A 21,090-nucleotide genomic window follows, 5' to 3' on the forward strand; every position below is an offset into this window, starting at 1 on the left:
CGGGATTTCGAAAAACCTAAATCCACGCGGGTTAAGTCGCGGGCATCATAATAAAATCCTAAATTAGAATTGCCTATTTAATCAATGCTGTTTAGATAACAACTAAGCAATCGATGATGTCTTTGTAAGATTTTTTAAGTCGTAAATAGATAACAATATATTAATAGTTTAAAATTTATGGGCGTATTTAAGCTCCCATAAAATAAACATCGATATCTAAAATACCGTAAGCAGCATTAAAAATTACGCCACCTTGCCTGTTCGAGGGACAATCAATATGTCGTTTAGATGCAATCGGATTAAATCGAAACTTGCTAATATATTAACGATCAATCGATAAGCAATACCGGAGTTTAGTGATCATTAATTTTATCTTTCGTCTTTGCATTTTTAGGGTTCCGTATCTCAAAAGGAAAAACGGAACCCTTATAGGATCACTTTGTTGTCTGTCTGTCAGTTTGTCTGTCTGTCTGTCTGTCTGTCTGTCTGTCTGTCTGTCAAGAAACCTATAGGATACTTCCCGTTGTCCTAGAATCATGAAATTTGGCAGGTAGGTAGGACTTATAGCACAGATACAGGAATAAATCAGAAAACCGCGAATTTGTGGTTACATCATTAAAATAAAATTAAAATCATAAAATGTGTTTCAATTTTCAAAGTAAGATAACTATACCAAGTAGGGTATCATGTGAAAGGGCTTTACTTGTATATTCTAAAACAGATTTTTATTTATTTTTTAGTTTTTAGTTTTTGATTTGTAGTGCAAAATATAGGAAAAAACACCCGAGTACGGAACCCTCAGTGCGCGCGTGCGTTTTGTTCATGTGTGTTATTTTTTTTTCTCATTTAAAGAGCTGGGATGTGTGTTATGCTCCTAAATAAAAAGTAGCTTATGTGTTAGTTCCGGAATTATACGTAAACAGTAAACACTCTCCACTCCAATTGCAGGCAAATAAAAGGGTTGTTATTGCGACGTGAAGGAGTAACAAAACAACTAAGTACCTAATATCCAAACTTTCACATTTGTTATATGAGTAAGAAGTAAGATACCTAATTTACATACAAATTACTCTGTAAGCTTTAATTAGCATTGACAAATTATCACAAAAATTATCAAGTATGCATTTTACAGATAAATAGTAGTTTCCATTACGCAAATCAACCTTATGGTAAACGTAGCAAGGTCCTCTTACTTTCGAGGTGTATAAACTTTACATATTATGCAGAGTGCATTCGTAAAACAAGCCGTAATCGGATGGAGGCAATAAATCGCTCTTGGCCCGTTTAGCTACATGCACATGTTAGGAATTGGAATTTTATAAACAGTTCACACGACTCTACCTACATGTTATCGCATGTGATTCTAATGGAATTTAAATCCCATCATATAAAAATAAGTATATACTGACTGACTGACAGTCATAATAGCTTATAACAGGCGGGTCTAGAATTTAAATTTTCACGTAGCTTTTCTTTATACCTAGTCTATAACATAGACCGCAATTACAACAGGTAGTAGGTAGTGTATCACACTAATATTATAAAGGAGAAAGTGTGTATGTGTGTGTGTGTGTGCGTGTGTGTGTGTGTGTATGTTTGTTACTCCTACACGCAAAAACTACTGGACGGATTGGGCTGTTTAGAATGAAGATAGATTAGGTATACCCTGGATTAGCACATGGGCTACTTTTTATCCCGGAAAATCAAAGAGTTCCCACGGGAATTTTTAAAAATCTACATCCACGCGAACGAAGTTGCGGGTATCAGCTAGTTATCTATATGGTTATAACACTGCTGCGCTGCACCTATTAGAAAATTGTATCACTAATTGTAAAGTAGGTACATTATTCCAAAAGGATTAGATTTCTATCCGGACAACGTCAGCGCGGACCGCTAGTAGTTAAGAGGGCTCTCTCCGTCACTCGTTTCACACAATCGTAGTTCCAATTTCATTTGAACATTAAGCAACCAAAGTCCATGAAATTTTTCAGACATATTCTAGAAACTAATATCTATGTCTGTGGTTTTCCAGATTTCTGTTAAAATATTCGGTTTCAAAGTTACGCGGCCTTAAAAATTTTCATACAAATCTTTGAGCCCCTGTAATTTTAAAACTACATATTTTTAGAAAAATCAAAAACACCATCCAAGAACACCACAGACACAGATATTAGTTTCTAAAATATGTCTGCAAAATTTCATGGACTTTGGTTGCTTAATATTCAAATGAAATTGGAACTACGATTGTATGAAACGAGTGGAAACGAGTGACGGAGAGAGCCCTGTTAATACCTAATAGATATTAGATATTGTTCAAGGTTTACATTTCAGATTTTTATTAATTCTTGTAGAGGCTATGTTTACATTGTATATTAAATATTTCGTCGTTTTCGTATTAAATATTTCGTAGAGAAATACTCGCGACTAATTGGTAATTTAAATATTATCTTTACTTAGAAGGTCTTTGGCTTTTTATTCTAATTTTGTTGCCGTTAGTAATATTGGGAGTAATTCATAAAAGTATTAGGTCCTAAATTAAAATTGTGCCACCCACGCACTAAAATGGACCATACATAATTATATACAAGTACGCTGGAAAAGGTAGGTATGTTTTACAAAATTAAAGTTATTTTTGTGCCGATTCCCAAGGGATTTAAAAAAGTCGTGTTATTAGCTAGTTTATAACCTTTTTTTTTTAAAATATATAAAAGGAAAAGCTGACCGACTGACTGATTTATCAACGCACAGTTCAAATGACTGGGACGGATTGGGCTATGGTATGTAGATAGCTATTATGACGTAGTCATATGTTATTCGCTTAGGAGGATTTTTGAAAATTCAAACCCGCGCGTAAAATATGGGTTTTTCAAGTATACCTACTCATGAAAATTGATACTTATTATATATACCAACTAAGAAGAACGTAGGATTTTTAAAAATTCCAACCCATCTCCGATTTTCAAAAATTTTAATCGAGCGAAGTCCACTAGTCGGCTGGTAGGTATATGAATTTTCCTGTAATAACATCGCTTTAATAAAACTCAGTCAAGTGCGAGTCAGACTCACACACAAAGGGTTCTGTACCATCGTACAAGAAATACTTAACACTTTTTAATTCTTTAAATTTTCATAAACAGCCATTTTGAAATATTGATTAATTGTTGTTATAGCGGCAATTAAAATAGGTACATATGAAAATTTTAACTATCTACCTATTACAGTTCACGAGATACAGCCCGCTTACAAGACAGACAGATGGACAAACGGACGGACGGACAGCGGAGGCTTAGTAATAGGGTCCCATTGCCATCATTCGGTTACGGAACACTAAAAAGCAGGGTTGGTGCTTTTTGTTAGCCTATGTCAATACCCCATGAAACATCGCGCGGTGGAAAATTGGGTCAATCCCGAAGGGCGGGCGCGCGTGGTCGGCGCAAAACACGCAGTCCTTATCGCGACAAGTGTGCGTGCCCCGCAATGAATTACCACAACTAGTTACATAAATCAGCCGGTCACGTCATAACCAACGGCTTGGGGTTTATAATTCATGTTATTTTTTTAATATTTATTAGGTACTTTAACTTGTAAGCAGTGATAGCTAAGTGGTTTTAAGATGTCAGCTTTCTTTTTTCAGGGGTTGGGTCCTTGGCATGGACCTCTAAATTTTTCAGAGTTATGTGCTTTTTAAGCAATTAAATATCACTTTGTTTCACGCGGTAAAAGGCAATCGTGAAAAAACCTGCGTGGCTGAGACTTAATGTTCCAATATGTTCTCAAAGGTGTTTGAAGTCCTGCTGTCAATGAATCAATTCTTTGAAGAGATTTCTCTGACTTCAATTATAAGAATACAGTCTCTAGGAACAATCCGTAGGTTTCCGTAGAATTTATGCGGATCTTCTTCTTTAAAACATTTTATTTATTGAACTTTTCAAGTAGCAGCGTTTCTACTTTCTACTTTTTCCCACGAATTGTGTATTTTGTACGAATAGATTAAAAAGGCTTGATTCCGTACCGAAAAATTATTCACCGGAATAATGATAGTATTATTACTTCAACTCAGTATGGAAGAAACCAGTCCATCATGATACCATCATGTTAATTTTCTACATTCAATCATATGAACTCAGCTTAAAGATAATTTCTTACGGTACCTCTTAAGGCTTAAATTTTATGTAATTAAATGTTGTGTTTGTTCTTTATACTTTGTTCTATAGATACCGAGTTTTCAAATTAAACATAAAAGATACTGTGACACTGCGTCTTTGTTAACAAGATTGTTATTAAAGAGTTTTGGGATAAGATCGGATGTTCTTAGAGGTGCTAAGGTCAACAAGGTCTGCCCTTGTATTGTTATCACTTATCGGGCAAAAGTCAACACCTCTCGAATACCTATTGTTGATCGAAAAGTTGCTTTTGAAAAGACTTAACTTTGAATTTCGGATTACCGGTCGAAAAAGATCAATGAAAGCTGATTTGAAAAAATGTGGTAGGTAAGCTTTTACACTTTCTTTTCGAGTTTAAAAAAAAATAACTAATGTATTTTCAAGATAGGTCCCACTTTAGTCAGAATTTTTCTTTTACTTTTTTTCAAAGTAAATCTTCTACAAAATATTTGACTAAGCATTAACACCAAGATATTGAACATCTTTCGAATACTGATTGTTGATCGAAAAGATTCTTTAGAAAAGAATTAAGTTTGGATTCGAATAATCCGAAAAGTTCAATGAAAGTTGATTTGAAATAACGTGAGAAGTAAAAAAATCTTTCACACTTTCTTTTTGCGTTTAAGAAAAGAAGTTTTAACGAATGTAGGTATATTCCAGATTAGGTTCCATTTTAATCAGAATGAAATTTCTTTGACTGAGTGAAATTTTTGAAAATGCATGGGGGGGTGAAATTATTACATGGCTACTATATTCAAGGGGCGGATATCGGTAATCAATTAACATAAGATGACTCTGCTCGTTTGCTCGGTGTGTGTTATTAAAAAAAACAAGAATAAGTGTTTTTAAATTAATTTTCATGGATATAACTTGTGAAAGGACAGACTTTCATACAAACTTTCAACCCCTATCTAACCCCATTGGGGGTGAAATTTCCGGAAATCGCGAAACACAAACATATTTCTTCATTCACCGAAAGTCCAAATACCAATTTTCATGAATACTACTTGAAATATGACTGACTTTCATGCTAATTTTACCCTTTATTTAAGATCCTGAAGTGCTAAAAATCCTCTCGTAAGTCTTACAAGGAGCCTACAGTCAAAATTTCGGGTTCTAACCCAAGCGGTTTAGGTTATGCGTTATGGTGTAGTCAGTCTTAACAAGTATTTTTAACTAGCTGACGCCCGCGACTTCGTCCGCGTGGATTTAGGTTTTTCGAAATCCCGTGGGATTGCTTTGATTTTCCGGAATAAAAAGTAGCATATGTGCTAATCCAAGATATCATCATCTATGTCCATTCCGAATTTCAGCCAAATCTGTCCAGTGGTTTTTGCGTGAAGGAGTAACAAACATACACAAACATACACACACACGCACACAAACTTTCGCCTTTATAATATTAGTGTGATTAGTGTGAAGTGTGATGTACTAGAGATAAAAACTAATTGAGTTGCATCTAAACATTACTTTCAAAGAAACAACGAATTTTAATCTGTATTTTCTTCTAGATTAGATTATCGAGAATATTAACCTTTCGTTAAACTCTATACATTCCAGTCACGAGTAGAAAGTAGGTATACAAACTCGTATTCGCATTCTCAATACCGCAGTGTTCAAAACGTTTAGATAAAGTGAAAATGTAAAAGTTTTAATAACACTACACAAGCGATCCTTTGAACTTAGTTTTATCTGAATTTTGCTTTTGTTTTTGGATTACACGAGTGAAAATAAATAGGTACTATAACTTCAGTATAGTACTGTAAAGTTTAAGGCCTAGCCTGCACAGCGATTTTTATTCTCGCGGATTTTATTCGCGCGATTTATTTTCCGCGTGCGGGATTTCACCGGCCCGCACTGCGAAAGCGGTAAGCGCCATATACCTAACTCCATACTGCACAAATTATTCGCGCGATTTTAATACCGCACCGTGTGTTTGCATCAAATCACAGTTTTTTTCCGCGCGAATTTTAAAGCGCAGTGCGGCCAGCTCTAATTGCCAAAAGATTAAAGCGGTGTAGAGTGGTGATAGCCTAATGATTATGAAGTCGGATTCGGGGGTTCGATTCCGGGCACGCACCTCTAATTTTCGGGGCTATTTTCAAAACCAATTTTTTTTTTTCATGTAGTGTTACATGCAACTAGTGTTTCATGCTACGTCTTTGATTTTGCCACGAATTCGGATCCGAATACAGATTGCGGTTTTAAAAGCAATTCAATATCACTTGCTGTAACGGTGAAAGAAAATAATATCGTGAGGAAACCTGCATGCCTGAGAGTTTCCCATGTAGGTGTGTTCCAGTTAAATTAAATCCGTATTTTTTTTGATCAATCAAAAAATTCTGAACCTTGCAAATAAATCAAGCTTGAAACGAAATTAAAAACTTGCAATTAAAAATATCTAGGTGAACCTGTCTTTTTTCACGATACACCGTGCTAAACAGGTTATCAAAGAGTAATATTCTATGAAACAAGTCTGTTTAGCTAAGAAAATGTTGGTAGCTTGATACCGTATCAAAATATCGTAGATCAACCTCCAATATATAAATAAATAATAGTAGTTCACCGTCCTCACGGCACAAAATAACCCTAAAGCTATTTACCCATTTTGCATAATCCCAATTCAGTTCAGTTCGAAATAATGACGTTGTAAAAAGAAATTTCGCGAGCGGGGAATTCCATCATCGTGGAATAACGTCGCTGGCTTCCACGTTTACAGCTCAGAAAGGGTTCCTGCGAGATTGTAATAAAGTAATTTATCCACTTCCGATAACAAGGCAATAATCCCCGCTCGCGACGAATATGAGGAATACAGTGTGGCCCGAAGCGAGGGAGTATGTGGGGAACGGGCGATGGACTGTTTCACGTGATGAAAAATCACATGAATAGCTTTTTCATGGATAACACTTGCTATTTTACTTAAAGTATCAGAAAACAAAATCTCATAAAAGCCTGTGAAAATCAGAAAATAAAATCTCATAAAGTTCGAAAGTTGCTACATTAATATAATCCCACTTTAAAATTCTTAATTTTTAAAATGCTAAAGAACGTGCGAGCGAGTTGGAAATCGTTGCGTGTTGGAAAGGGAAAACATCTTGTTAATTTAATTTAGAAAACAATCGTTTATTTACCTGTGAAATATCAGTGTTATACCAAATTAAATTAGTGTAGCAAACGGTTTTCAGTGCAAAAATTGAAAAATCACTTCGTGATAAATCACCTGTGAAATCGTTGTGAAAAAAAACAATGAAACCAAATGAAAATTATTTAAAAGTAGCAATAGTACCATCTCTACTGGCGAGGAGCTTTGAGGGAGTGTTGAGGATTTGCCGCGTGGTGGCCCCGATAAGCGCAGGCAAGAACGGAATGCACTGGAGGAGCGAGCTGCCTGTATTGACTTGCTAATGGGCTTGAGAATGATGGATATGAGCTCGCCCGAGATGTATTTACTATTTACATGCATTCGATTTCAGTGTAAATAGAATTTATTGCACTAAGAAGGGCATTTTAAATAAATTTTCGCCTAGCTTTCAAACGACTTGCAAATCCTGCAGTGTATTTTCACCAAAAAGGACTGTACAGCTTGCAGTTTATTTTTATCAAAAATGACTGAATAGAATATCAAAAGGAAGAGAAATACAATTCTAACTAAAATTTTCTGTATGATAATGCATTCTCAGATGGAACTGGATATTTCAAATAATAAACTAGGTTAATCTTACATTATGTACCTACTTAATTATTAAAAATATAGCTGGCATCGTTCTGAAACAAACTCTGCCAATGGATACAGTATCAAGGTTGAGCTGAAACCTCCCATAAAAACAACCAAGACTAGGTATAGGTTATTATTTGTGTCATAAATCGACTCAAGTATTTTATCAAAACCTGCACTCTTGTGTGGATATGATGCCCGCACCTTCATTCGCATGGATTTAGTTTCTAAACCCCAGGGGAACTCTTTGATTTTCCGGGATAAAAAGTAGCAAATGCCGTCTCCAGGATGCAAGCTATCTCAATACTGAATTTCGTCAAAATCGGTTTATGGCGTAAATAGGTCAACGGACACACACTTACGGACATACATACGGATTTTAGTATGGATTTGCACCATTGCACTACAGTCAATAAATGCGGTTTTATAAATCTAGTTTAATATAATTTCATGTAAATCTGGAAAATGAGTTGCTTATGTGCCGGGTTGTTCATTACGTACTAACCAAGTCATTACGTGTTGCGGTGCAGCTCTGTTTATTTTAAAATCAAGCTAAATTATTTTCCATCAGTTACAATAAATACAATAGACATAGATTTGCGGTGCGCGACTGATTGGGGCGGCTTGTACAAACTAACAATGTAAATGATTTTGTGGTCTATTTCCGACAACAAACACAAATAAACGCTTTTCTGTGTATTGCTACGGGCGTTAAAGTACCGTCAGACGTAGTCAGACTAAGGACTTTTGTCTTGTCACCTATGAGCTTTTTGTCGTGACGACATGACCAAGACTGGGGCACGATTAGACTTCTATAAAGTCATGATCGCAATCACCGATTAATTAACGCTCAATGCATCGTTGCAACAAGAATAAATTCAGCCAATCACAAGAATTGCAATTCTAATGATGACTGATGCAGGTTTTCCGGAATCGACTTACATATTAATTAACAATCCATACTAAACTTGTAAATACGAAAATGTGTCTATTTGTCTATCTGTTATTTTTTCACGGTCCATTCGTTTGACTCTTCATGACCAAAGGTACAAAAATAACTCCAGGGAAGGGTCATTCATAAGCTAAATTCTTATACCCAAAAATCAAAGAATTCCCACGGGATCTTTAAAAATCTTAATCCATACTGATGAAGTCGGGCATCATATAGTTGATGAATAAAAATGTAACAAAAAGGACATTTTTTTCTGTTTTAATGCCGATATGACGTGCCCCATATTACAACGTCTACGTAGGTACATTCGTCAGACACTCATGTTTTTCCACATAATAAACAGAAACATTTTATCGCGTTGTTCTTCTTTCTCGTATGAATCGCATAAAAGTGTCAAGAATCTCAAGAATTTCATCCGTACGTCCCTGAGGAGAAATGTTTTATTTTAATATTTGCGCTATCACAATATGAATCGCTTCCTTACAGACAGTATACCATTTGCTGTTCTTGGAATTTCAGCAATCTTACTACGATCTATTCGAAAGGAATTACATACCTTAAGTCTATCGTTTTACGGTCCATTTTCGTGTATTTATGGGATGTTCTTAAGCAGTAAGTACGTCCGGGATGGCTAACGATAATTCGCAAGGCCATTATTAGCGGTGTTGTATAGGAAATGCTCTCGGGCTGTGTTCTCTTGATGGCCATCGGCTTCGTCATTTACACATTAACCGCTTCTGTATATACCAACCTTAATTTCTTACTAGCCGATGCCCGCGACTTCGCCCGCGTGGATTTAGGTTTTTTGAAATCCCATGGGAACTCTTTGATTTTCCGGGATAAAAAGTAGCCTATGTGCTAATCCAGGATATTATCTATCTCCATTCCAAATTTCAGCCAAATCCGTCCAGTAGTTTTTGCGTGAAGGAGTAACAAACATACACACACACACACACACACACACACACACACACACACACACACACACACACACACACACATACAAACTTTCGCCTTTATAATATTAGTGTGAAGTGTGATACATACTCCTCAATCTGGCTACTCTGAACTGGAACTCAATATTATTTCTTACGGATGATTATGAAATGATGACTTTACGAACTGTGGAATAGTCAAATATGTTTATCAGTAACTATAGACACATTTGGGCTCCACGTGAAACTAAATATAGTCTTATGTTGGAGCGGGTAAAGTTCTTTATTATATACTTGTATATGAGATTTGAATCGGTGATAGCCTATCACGTATTTGATCACGTAGAGAAACCCAGTATAGCTCGCTCCATCCTCTGCTGAGTGACCTTGAGCTTTCTTGTAAGGCCCTTTTAATCAGCGACCATGTCTCGGATCCATATTATGTCATCTTTGGAAAGACTTTGGTCTTCAAGCACAGGAATTTTGGACGAGAAGATATCTTATTACAAACGCTGCCCAGCCGAGTTGGATTCGGCAGCTAACTTTTTCGAAATTTGACCAATAAGCTCTCAAAAATTACTGGGTGGGGCGGGACAGTAGCATTAGACATGATTTTCAAAATTAGAAATGATTAACTGCCCTATTATTAACTGATCCACAACAAAATGTGGCTGGGTTACAGCACAAACTTTTAAACTCTCCGCAAGTAACTCTAGGTTTTTGACACGGTTATCTTTGTACCCAAGCCTATTAATGCAGCGCAACGCGCGAGGTCTGCTTGGAAGAAGGTAAGGGCCTAAAGCGAGTACTTTTCATGCAGCTAAGTGACTCCATGCATGCCTTAGAATTTTTTAATACAAAGTTCCCTTTAAATAATACTGTCACCAATTTTTTGGGGTAATTTGCTACTTTGAAATAAGCTTTTTGCTTGAAGTAGAGAACGTTCTTTAGCACCTTGGACTACATGTATCACAATAATAGTTCATTTTTTACGGGTTTTCAATGTAATGCTAAAATGCAAATCTTTAATTTATATAGTTCGTTTGGATTTTTCCGCTTTGTACGACTGTAGTCACGTCTTGTACTCATAACTTACTTATTCAGTTTTCGGTTCCATAAATTAAATAATTTCGTAGACCCTGACCATAACGTAGATTCACTCTAGAATTTTAAAAAAATCCATGCAAGTGATAACGAAGCGGGTCTGGTATTTAAAAGAATAGACAAGCGTTTTGATGATTCACAATTCCTCACATTCATTTTGTATCCAACTTACCTATAGTGTTAGCAACTCTCGTAATTGCATCGATTGAGATTTATAGCCGAGCTAGTAAGGAGCGGGCAATAACCAGCGTTCATATATTTTGCTAACATTGCTGCATTTATGGCAGAGACTACTACTGCTCATACGAGTTCTTGTATCGTGTTATAGCCTCGTGGTGTTAAAACTTTAAAGACGTGTAATATTGTTTTACCTCTACAAATTAAAACAAAAAACACAAAAGAGTTAAACCGAACTAAAACCCTACTACTACCCGCGAACTGCCGATAGATAGCGATAGATATAAAAAAAAATGTTTTTCTGTCCCTCCGTGTATTTCAACTTTGCACTATTGAATTCCAAATTGTTTCCTCTTTCATTTCATTCCCCACCCGATACAATAGCACAAAAAAAAATTGGTATAAGTTTTTAAAATTCCGTGGTAACTCTTTGGTTTTCCGGGATGAAATGTATCGTATGTCTTCTCCAGATTTTTAACTATACCAGTACAAAAAATCAAGTCGATCCCTTTGCCCTTACTCCGTTCCGACGTGATTGAAGGACCAACCAACGAACCAACAACCAAACACACTTTCACATTTATAATATAATTAGTGATGTTCTTGTTACGTACCGTACCCGGCTGAGTTTGTTGTGGGCTCTTCTCAGACTTGGGCGCGTTTGGAACCCTCGTAGCTTTAGTTTTAAGTAACGTAATTAATTATCACCACTATATCGTACAAGTTTAACAATTTCGACCATCAAAAGGAGTACAATTGTACCTACTTTGAATAAATGATTTTGACTTTGACTTTGACTTTGACTTACCTATCCGCTATTCATTTACATTAAATTCCAAGTTCATTGTCCTAACTTATAATTTGAAACAATATCTGCGACATTAAGTGCCAATGAAAACATTGCAAGATATATCCCGATCTGGAAACTTCCGAGTAGACGGGACGAGGTCGTATTTTCCCCTGAAATGACTCCATAAACTTCGGGCCATGTTAATTCCAATGCCACGGCGTTACTTGAGATACGGAGCAATAATCGTTATCGCGGATACCGTACCGCAGTCGGTTCGAGTTGTAATTTAAGAGGGCTCTCTCCGTCACTCGTTTCATACAATCGTAGTTCCAATTTCATTTGAATATTAATCAACCAAAGTCCATGAAATTTTGCAGACATATTCTAGAAACTAATATCTATGTCTGTGGTTTTCCAGATTTCTGTTAAAATATTCGGTTTCAAAGTTACGCGGTCTTAAAAATTTCATACAAATCTTTGAGCCCCTGTAATTTTAAAACTACATATTTTTAGAAAAATCTAAAACACCACAGACACAGATATTAGTTTCTAGAATATGTCTGCAAAATTTCATGGACTTTGGTTGCTTAATATTCAAATGAAATTGGAACTACGATTGTATGAAACGAATGACGGAGAGAGCCCTGTTAAGATGGGCACTAAATGTACTGGCAACTTGGGCTATCGTACTCACTTTATTCGTATTTACAAAAATAAAATCTATTCATCAGCATTTTCGAGCCACTTTCAACAAGGCGTAATAAATAAAAATAAAAACACGGGTGTCTTGCACATAAACGAACTAAAAAGTAAAAATGTTCAGATACTAAAATGGCATTTACAATTTTACTTACTTTATCTCTTTGCAATCACATAACACTATGACACTAATGTTATAAAGACGTGACGAAAGTTTGTGTATGTGTGTTACTCTTTCACGCAAAAGCTACTGGACTGATTTGGCTGGGTAGCTTATAGGTACCTAACTTAACACATAGGTTACTTTTTATCCAGGAAAATCAAAAAGTTCCCGCGGGATTAATTAAATAATAGTATAAAGATTAATTATATTATTGTAATGAAATCGTAACCGCCTATCATGCAACTGGACCTCAATAACGACACGTGAAATGTAACACGGAATTCTAATTAATCCGCCAAAAATTCTCCACCCACAAACGCAAGGGGATTAGTTATGGGCATTTTGTGCGCGGTTATGGGATGTTTGCGAATTGCTGATATTATCTTAATAGAACGGCAAGATTTACTGGCGGACCCTTTGGGCTGACGACGCGTTTTAGGGTGACCAATCAACATTGAGCTATGCTGCGCTGTGCTGTGCTCAGTTAAGCTAACTTTCTGGTGCCTCGGAGAGTACGTAACGTCCTGCGCCTTATCTATCTCCGGTCTTGTCGGATTTTCGTCCCATCGGACTTAAATTGTGTGGGAATAGAGAGTGCACCTTTGTTTGCGTGACATAGGCTATATATTTTTTTAAATTAGAGATCTCTAAGAAAATATTAATAAGCTACCCCTGCGAAGCTGAGGTAGGTCGCTAGTCTATACTAATATTATAAAGAGGAAACCTTTGTATTTTTGTATGTTTGTATTGAATAGGCTCAAAAACTACTGGACCGATTTCAAAATTTCTTTTACCATTACTTAGAGGGATTCTTCCGAATCCGTATAGGCTATATTTTATCCCGGAAAATAGATAGGATTTTTCGTGGTAGTGTCCACCCGTGCGAAGCCGGGGCGGGTCGCTAGTTATTTATAATCTAAGAGGAGCGATAGAGCACAGCACAGCGCAGTATGGCTCAGTGCTGATTGGTCACCCTACTCTGGGACGGATTTGCTACATGCCCGCTCGAATCAGTCTGCTGGGAAAACAATTATTGTCGGTGCTTACGGAGGGATGAGATAATTTCGGCCGCCGTTTATTGTAATGGTGTGGGTAGTATAAAAATATCTTTGCTCGGGAATTTTATTGGAAAACTAGCTGGTCCACTCTGGCTTTGCTCGGGTGGTGAAAATTCTCTCTTAAGACGTCTCCTCGCTCCTGACGTCCTGACAGGACAATAAGTTGAAGATCGCTTGCATAATTTGAATCTCAGAATCCTGCGAGTTGTTCGATGTCGTCTCACGTCTTCCCACCTAGTGAACGCTTCGCGGGGTCCTTTTTCTGGGTGGTATAAAAAAAAAATAACCACAAAGGCGACCACGAAATAACCACGAAAAAAAACCACAAAGTTCTAACCTAACCCATCCGAGTCGGGGTGCTCCAATAAATAAAAATATAAAATAGGTATTTATCAAACAGTTCATTTTATCAAACAATTCATTTTATTTAAAAAAAAAATGTTGTTTTACTAATTAACAGTATTAACAAATCAATTGTTTGTCAAATAATATTTTATGAAATGACAATTTGTCTGGTAATTCAGAAGTTTTATAACGATGAATAAATGATTCATAATTTTGCCAAAATTATTTGTGGAATGAAACTTTGTCATTTGTTTTTTGTTAATTGATCGGTCACCGAGTACTCCAAACTATTCTGAGACACCAAAAACGTTCGGCAACTTTTTCTTTAATAAAAATGTACTTCCTAGTCATTTCGTTATATTAGGTCTATTCGTTGTACTGTCTCCAGGCATTGATTTTCTTTAGTAGATGAAAGATAGAACCTCTCTACAGTTTTGTTGTTCAAATTCAGTTTTGTTGTTCAATACAAAAGTTGTACGGAGGTTTTATAAAGAAAAGTTTGCGCGGTACAAAGCGAAAAAATATCAGCATTGCATTCGCAAGATTAGAGTCAATTAGTAGCAGAACTTTAGAGCTAACTGAGCGGATGTAAACAAGTTTCCTGCACAATTTTAATGCGGAAATTGGGTCGATCGTTGGGATGTAATCTGAGAGCTGATGAACTGTTTGTCCGAGTGTTTTATCTTCTTCGTCGTAACAGAGTAGGCGTGGTCATCACGAAGTGACGTCTTTGGGGGCAGATCTATGCGCCTGAAGAGCATTCGTCACTTCTCCCTGCTGACCGATAGCCCTCGTACAAGGGGCTGCCCACATTAATGTAGTCAATCCATCGCTTGAGCAAACTTCTTCGCCCTCTGGTAGCTCCACGTTGCTCTGCAGTCTGCACTACAAGACGCTCGATGGAGTCATTCTCACGCTGGGAAACGTGTCGAAAGCACTTTAGTAGGTATGTGACTCTGTACGAACGCCGAAAGATGTTATTTAATGCCAAGTTCTTGGAGCATAGAGTCGTTGGTACAAAATTCGGTCCACGAGGCTCCTAGTATTCGCCTCCTGTATCCATCTCTAGAGTATCAACCTTTTTTTTCTCAACTAGTCGTCTAGTTTGACATCAGTCCAAAGTTATGCATATTTTTTTAGTGTAGGGATAATGTTTCCATGACTGTTAATTCTTAGGACCATTGAATTCGGTAGGTACTTACAGATTTTTCATATTCACGCCTTTTCGTATTTTGCCGAAAGAAGATATTTGAGCTATTAAGTCTCACTGCATACTTCTTTAACACAGAAAAGCCCTTTGCTTATAGTATCATTTACCGGCTCTCATCCTACTCGGCCAATCTCAAAGGCCAGCACAGCCTGTCGGCTTCTTCTGATCAAAGAAGTAATGGAGCTACCGATTTGCGCTCCGATACATCAGCCTGCCAATTACTTAAGGAACGAGTCCATAAAAACTGAGCTATAAAGGCATTTATTTATATTGCTAGTAATTGGGAAACAATTGGTGATTAAAAAATTTAAAAACACGAGTGCCCTGCCAAATACCGAACTGAAGAAAAAAAAAAAAAAAAACACATTTGAAAATACAGCCATAGCACACCACAGCCGCTATATTTAATTTTTTCAAAAATTTTATTGCTATTGTCACTCAGGATGATGTAGTTACCATATTATATTCAAATCTGTTATGGCATCTAAAACTTATGGTGGAATAAAGAAACACAATTCATGATCCCTGAAAACATTACTTTCCTTATTATTTGGGTAGTCGTGTTAGCAAAATTAGAGGTGCGTGCCCGAGACTAAATCCTGGAGCCCTCAAATAAGAAGCCGAAGTTTTAACCACTAGGCTACTACCGCTTGTTTTATCGCCGCTTGCCATTATACTAATAATCTGATTAAATCTTTTGAGGAAAACATCGTGAGGAAACCTGCATGTCTGATGCCTGAGAGTTCTCCATAATTTTCTCAAGTGTAAGTGAAGTCTCCCAATCCGCATTTGGCCAGTGCGCACCGCGGTAAACTATGGCTAACCCCATCTCATTCTGAGAGGAGACCCGTACTCAGTAGTGAGCCGGCGGTGGGTTGATCATGATGATGATTACACTAATTCTTCATCGAAGGCTTTTACGGACCAAATAATTGTGCCCAAAAGTTTTTGATTTTTCCAAGCTTTGCATAGCAATTATCAAGTGCTGGCATTCCGTCTGGCAGCAATTCGTTCCCGGGACACGTTGACAGCACGATATTTACGTCCCCGGCCGCTCGCTGATACTGCAGCGAACATTTTGAAGCCCAGCCTTTCCGCATACAGCTTGTCGATACTAGGAGATTCGCCGAAAATGTTCCTCGCAAACTGTATACATGAAAGGCATCCGTTCCGTATCAGTTTGCTTTCAACCTTTGAATATGCGATTCCAATATTTGACAAAGTAATAGCAGTGGCGTAAAAATGTTTTAGAATAAGCAGAAATTCGACCGCTGGCAATATTTGAGATGTAGTCAATGAAATTATCTAATATCTTATGCAACTACATGAAATAAGTTCCTGACTACTGTATGACTTATCAACGCCCAGCCCTTGGACGAAGTAGGTAGGTAGGTAGGGGGGTATAGGGGGTATAGGGGGTTTTGATTCCCTTGACGGGTCTTAACAGACAGACAGACAGACAGACAACCGAGTAATCCTATAAGGGTTCCTTTTTTGTAAGTGCAGAACCCTAGACAGAAATAGGCAATGCACAAACACGCATCAGGTATAACCAAAAACTCATTTTTTTTCTTTTTAGAAACACGACGAAAATAAAAGTTTGAATTTGCTGCGCCACATGCTACAAAACGTTATTCTACAATACAGTTGTAATAGCTATACAATTAAAGTCGTTACCTTAGTTGTTAGCACAGGTCAATTCAAACTTTACATTGTCCTACAAGTGTCATGAACTGCAACGCTCCAGCTCTGAACTTTCGAAGACAGTTGATAGGTTCAAAACTCCAATCCGCATTTACATAAAGACGAGTACAACTTTGTATTGAACATCCTGATGTTCAGTCGAGTTCGTTTGTTTACATTAACTTATTCTACGTTTTTCTAAATTTCAACAATTATTGGTAAGTGTGACGTTTAATTGAATTAAAAAAAAATTGAATTTGAATTTGACGTTTTAATTATCTGAACCATTGCAGTAGATTCAATGACGATTCAAAGGCACTTGGCTTTGCTATGATGTTGCTATACAAAATTTTAAAAAATTGGCATAATATAAACATTTCCATTACTATGTCGCAACCATCCGCAAAGGATGGATTTTTGAAAATGCCACTTGACTGATACATAACCTGTCGTCTAAGAGACCCCTAACGATCAACATAGTTTCAGTCAGTAAGTAGATTAGTTGTACCGAAGGGATACTAGCCACTAATGTAGCCCTTACTTATAAAGACAGATGACCACTCCCATTTTGGCGTTACGTTTCGCTGGAACGAGGTTAAAAGGGTTTTTAGAGCAATAATTAATTGGGGTGTCCATTTTAGGGAATAACGCTGTACTTTGTCGACGACCGTTGAATGATGATAAGATTATTTGCCGCTGGAATTTAATTTAACGGAATACGAATGATAAAATTATACGTCTATAATTATAAATTATGAAGACAAGAGTTGTCTGTAAATTGAATTTAAGGAAAATAATTTTAATTTAGATTTGGCTTATAGAAAAAGTGTGAAAGTTTGGTTGTTCAATACTCCTTTTCAGCACAAATGACTGAAGTTGGCTGTTTGAAATGGAAATAGCTTAGATATATCTTAAGTTAACAATTTTATAAATATCTTAATCCACGTGGACGAAGTCGCAGGCATCATCTAGTTTTGTAATAAACAATAGAATTGCTTGTACTTATTTTTGTCTTACAAGAACTGAAGGCAGTTACACTGACGTGTGTTTTTAACCCCCGACCCAAAAAGAGGGGTGTTATAAGTTTGACGTGTGTATCTGTGTATCTGTTTGTCTGTGTATCTGTGTATCTGTGTATCTGTGTATCTGTCTGTGGCATCGTAGCGCCTAAACGAATGAACCGATTTTAATTTAGTTTTGATAGGATTGTTTGCACGTGTTGAAATTGTTTGTGTTTCGTTCCCGAAGGTTGCCAACGGGACTCTATTACTAAGCCTCTGCTGTCCATCCCTCCGTCCGTCTGTCCATCCATCCGTCTGTCTCTTAGCTGTATCTCATGAACCGTAACAGGTAGAGACTTAAAAAAATCATAGAGTATATATTTCTGTTGCTGCTATAACAACAAATAATAAAAATGCCATGAAAATTTACAGACTCGCACTTGAACAGTTTTTTTTTTCTTTCGAAAATGTACAACCCACGGACATTTATTGAGAGACGCAAGCGAGCCGTTATAAAAAAGGAATTAAACAGCCCTGCAATGAATGCCAACTTGATAATGTATGGGACCGCACTTGACGCACGGTTGTAGTGTCGAAAGCGCCTTTTATATTAAAGTCAACGTTAAATAAATTACCTACTTTTAAACTTAACGAGAACCTTAATTAAATTGTATGTACCTTAAGTAAATTGTATGTGTTGTCTACCAATTTGCGAATTGCGATTGACTACGGCACCCTTGTTCTAGGTTAAATAGACTTATAGGGAGGAGAGAGACAAGGACTTGGCCGTATGGCCACTCTCACCAATCCGCACTTGGCCACCACGCTGCCGAAGTGCGGGTTGGCTGATTAAAATGTCTATACTTACTGAAAACTTAAATAGAATAGTATTAAATCCACATTTTTTTATTATTTTTAGTAAGAATATTAGCTATGTTAATCATGACTAATACTCCCCTTTCCCCTCCAATTAAGCGTAAAGCTTGTGCCAGGAGTGGGTACGACAACAGTGCAACGGGTGGGGTTTGAACCACCGACCTTTCGGAAGTCAGTCCGCTCCTCAACCGTTGACCTATCGAGGCTCTACATTGTATTTACAAACATTTTTACACCAATTGATTGCAAGAATAATTCAAGATCGCAAAAGCCCACCGCTCGCTCCCCCGTCGTTACCCATCCCGAGCTCCGACACATGCGGGCGCGTAAATAACTCAATGTACGCTTTAATTATGTTGAGTGATCTTGTATAAAGTGTGTAAAATCCTCCGCCGTCGTCGTCCCATCCGACGGTATAAGTGTTTGAATTTGGAACGGAGTAATTCGATGCAACGTGAATTTATTTTATTTTGTATGCTGTCTGCAATTTTACGAATTAAAAAGTTTTTAGGACTATCTTTATTTAATTTTGTCTGTGGTTTTTTTTTTCTTTTTTCAAATATTTAAATTTTAACGTCAGTTTCACGATTGCGTTTTTGGAAAGCGTGAAGGAGTGAAGTGGAATATAATGTGATCAGTAATCACTCAGCTGGCAATCAGTTTTTTCACAATATCTAATTTTTTACTTGATTGTGGTCTGGAATGTTTTTCATAAAATACGGACGGACGTATTTTCTGAAAAACTTTTCTGTGTCACCTAGAAAGTAGACTGAAAAGGTCTTTGCCAATTCCAAATACAAAATATTAACGTTCTTGAACATGGAATGATTTACTTTTATTAGGTAAATGAGGTAAGATATTAAGTCCATTAGAATGTCGCCGAAGGAAGCACTCGACGGGGACAGATCGGCGCCATTAAAGCCGCCTTTGCACAGTGCACAGCGCGGCACAGTGCAGCGCTAGACAAAGGGAGCGGGCTAGTGAATAAATCGCGATCGTTTATTACTCGTTATCAATGTAGAGGTATGGAAATTAGATGATCCAAGATCTTAATAACAGTAGAAACATTCATTGTACTTGGATTTTCGCTATCATTTAACAGTTTTGTTTTTGAAGTAAGTAAGCTTTAAGTGCGATTTGAGAATAAGTAGATTGCTTTGGCAATAAAGCCTCCTTTGCACCCTCGTGTATAGTTTCTTCTGTGTCTTCTGTATATGTATATGTTTGTGTGCGTGATAAAGAATTCTAAGTGAATAAATAAAAATATGTAACTACATTTTTTTAACGGATGTAACGTTCAAAATGTTGCTTCCAATTCAATTACAATTACACAACAATTGAACAATCGAAAAACAATCGATTGTTTTTCAATTGTTATATTAGCGTGTGGGTCTGAGACGAAAGAATATAAAATCAAATGTGATTGGAAAATTGATTTAGATTTTGAATCGTTCGTTCTATTTTTATTCGATTGTTTTTTTTTATTCAATCGCCTATCGCAAGTCGAGGTGGCAGGTAGTTCTTGAAACACTACGAACTGCTCTAAAAATGAATGAATGAGAAAACTGAAAACATAATGTTAGTTTTAGTAAGACGGCCGAGCCAGTGCATCCAGATTGCCATGTAAATATATCATGCCTCGGCTTATCTCCCACGCTCCAGATTTTTAGCTCCGACAAAAGCTCTGTACGTTAGAACATTGGAGGATTTGTTATATTATGTATTAGGCTTTTATTAAAACATGCTCGTTTAATTTTGCTCTACAAAAGTATCTTTTATCTTTTATTTTTTATTTTTTTGAAGTTTGAACAACTTTTGTTTTTTTTTTTTTTTCAAAATAATCTATTTACTTAATCTATGTTTTTGTTCTATTTCTATTTTTTTAATGTTTTATTCAAAAATAATACAACTGTTTAGAGCATGGTATTCATGCTTTTCGATTTGGATTTACCGTAAGCAATGCTCTAAACCAATTCTAAATGGACAAAATCGTCTTCATTCGTATTTTTTTTAATTTGTATTGTTGTGACCTAGTAACTTAGTAAAAATTTACATTTTGACAATTGTATCGGAAAGTAAAAATGTTATCGTCAATTAAATATTAGATATTTCTCGCGATAGTCTTATTAGAATGGATGAATTAAAAAAAACGGAAGTTATGAATAAAACCTTAAAAAAAAACTGGATACCTTGGAATACGGCGTAGTAACTAGGACTTA

General features: G+C 36.6%; 1 protein-coding gene and 1 long non-coding RNA gene across 5 annotated transcripts in view; one reads left to right on the top strand and one right to left on the bottom strand.

Moving 5' to 3' along the window:
- LOC123866035 (insulin-like growth factor-binding protein complex acid labile subunit) overlaps positions 1–21,090 on the top strand; it is a 376,912-nt gene that overhangs the window by 307,064 nt on the left and 48,758 nt on the right. The window lies entirely within an intron of this gene.
- Positions 13,139–16,953, bottom strand: LOC123866410. Its single transcript, XR_006796187.1, has 3 exons — positions 16,942–16,953; positions 14,442–14,444; positions 13,139–13,202 (listed from the first exon to the last, which is right to left on the bottom strand). It is a non-coding gene; the product is annotated as an uncharacterized LOC123866410 (long non-coding RNA).

Source organism: Maniola jurtina, chromosome 1 (assembly GCF_905333055.1).
Source record: "Maniola jurtina chromosome 1, ilManJurt1.1, whole genome shotgun sequence".
Taxonomy (NCBI): domain Eukaryota; kingdom Metazoa; phylum Arthropoda; class Insecta; order Lepidoptera; family Nymphalidae; genus Maniola; species Maniola jurtina.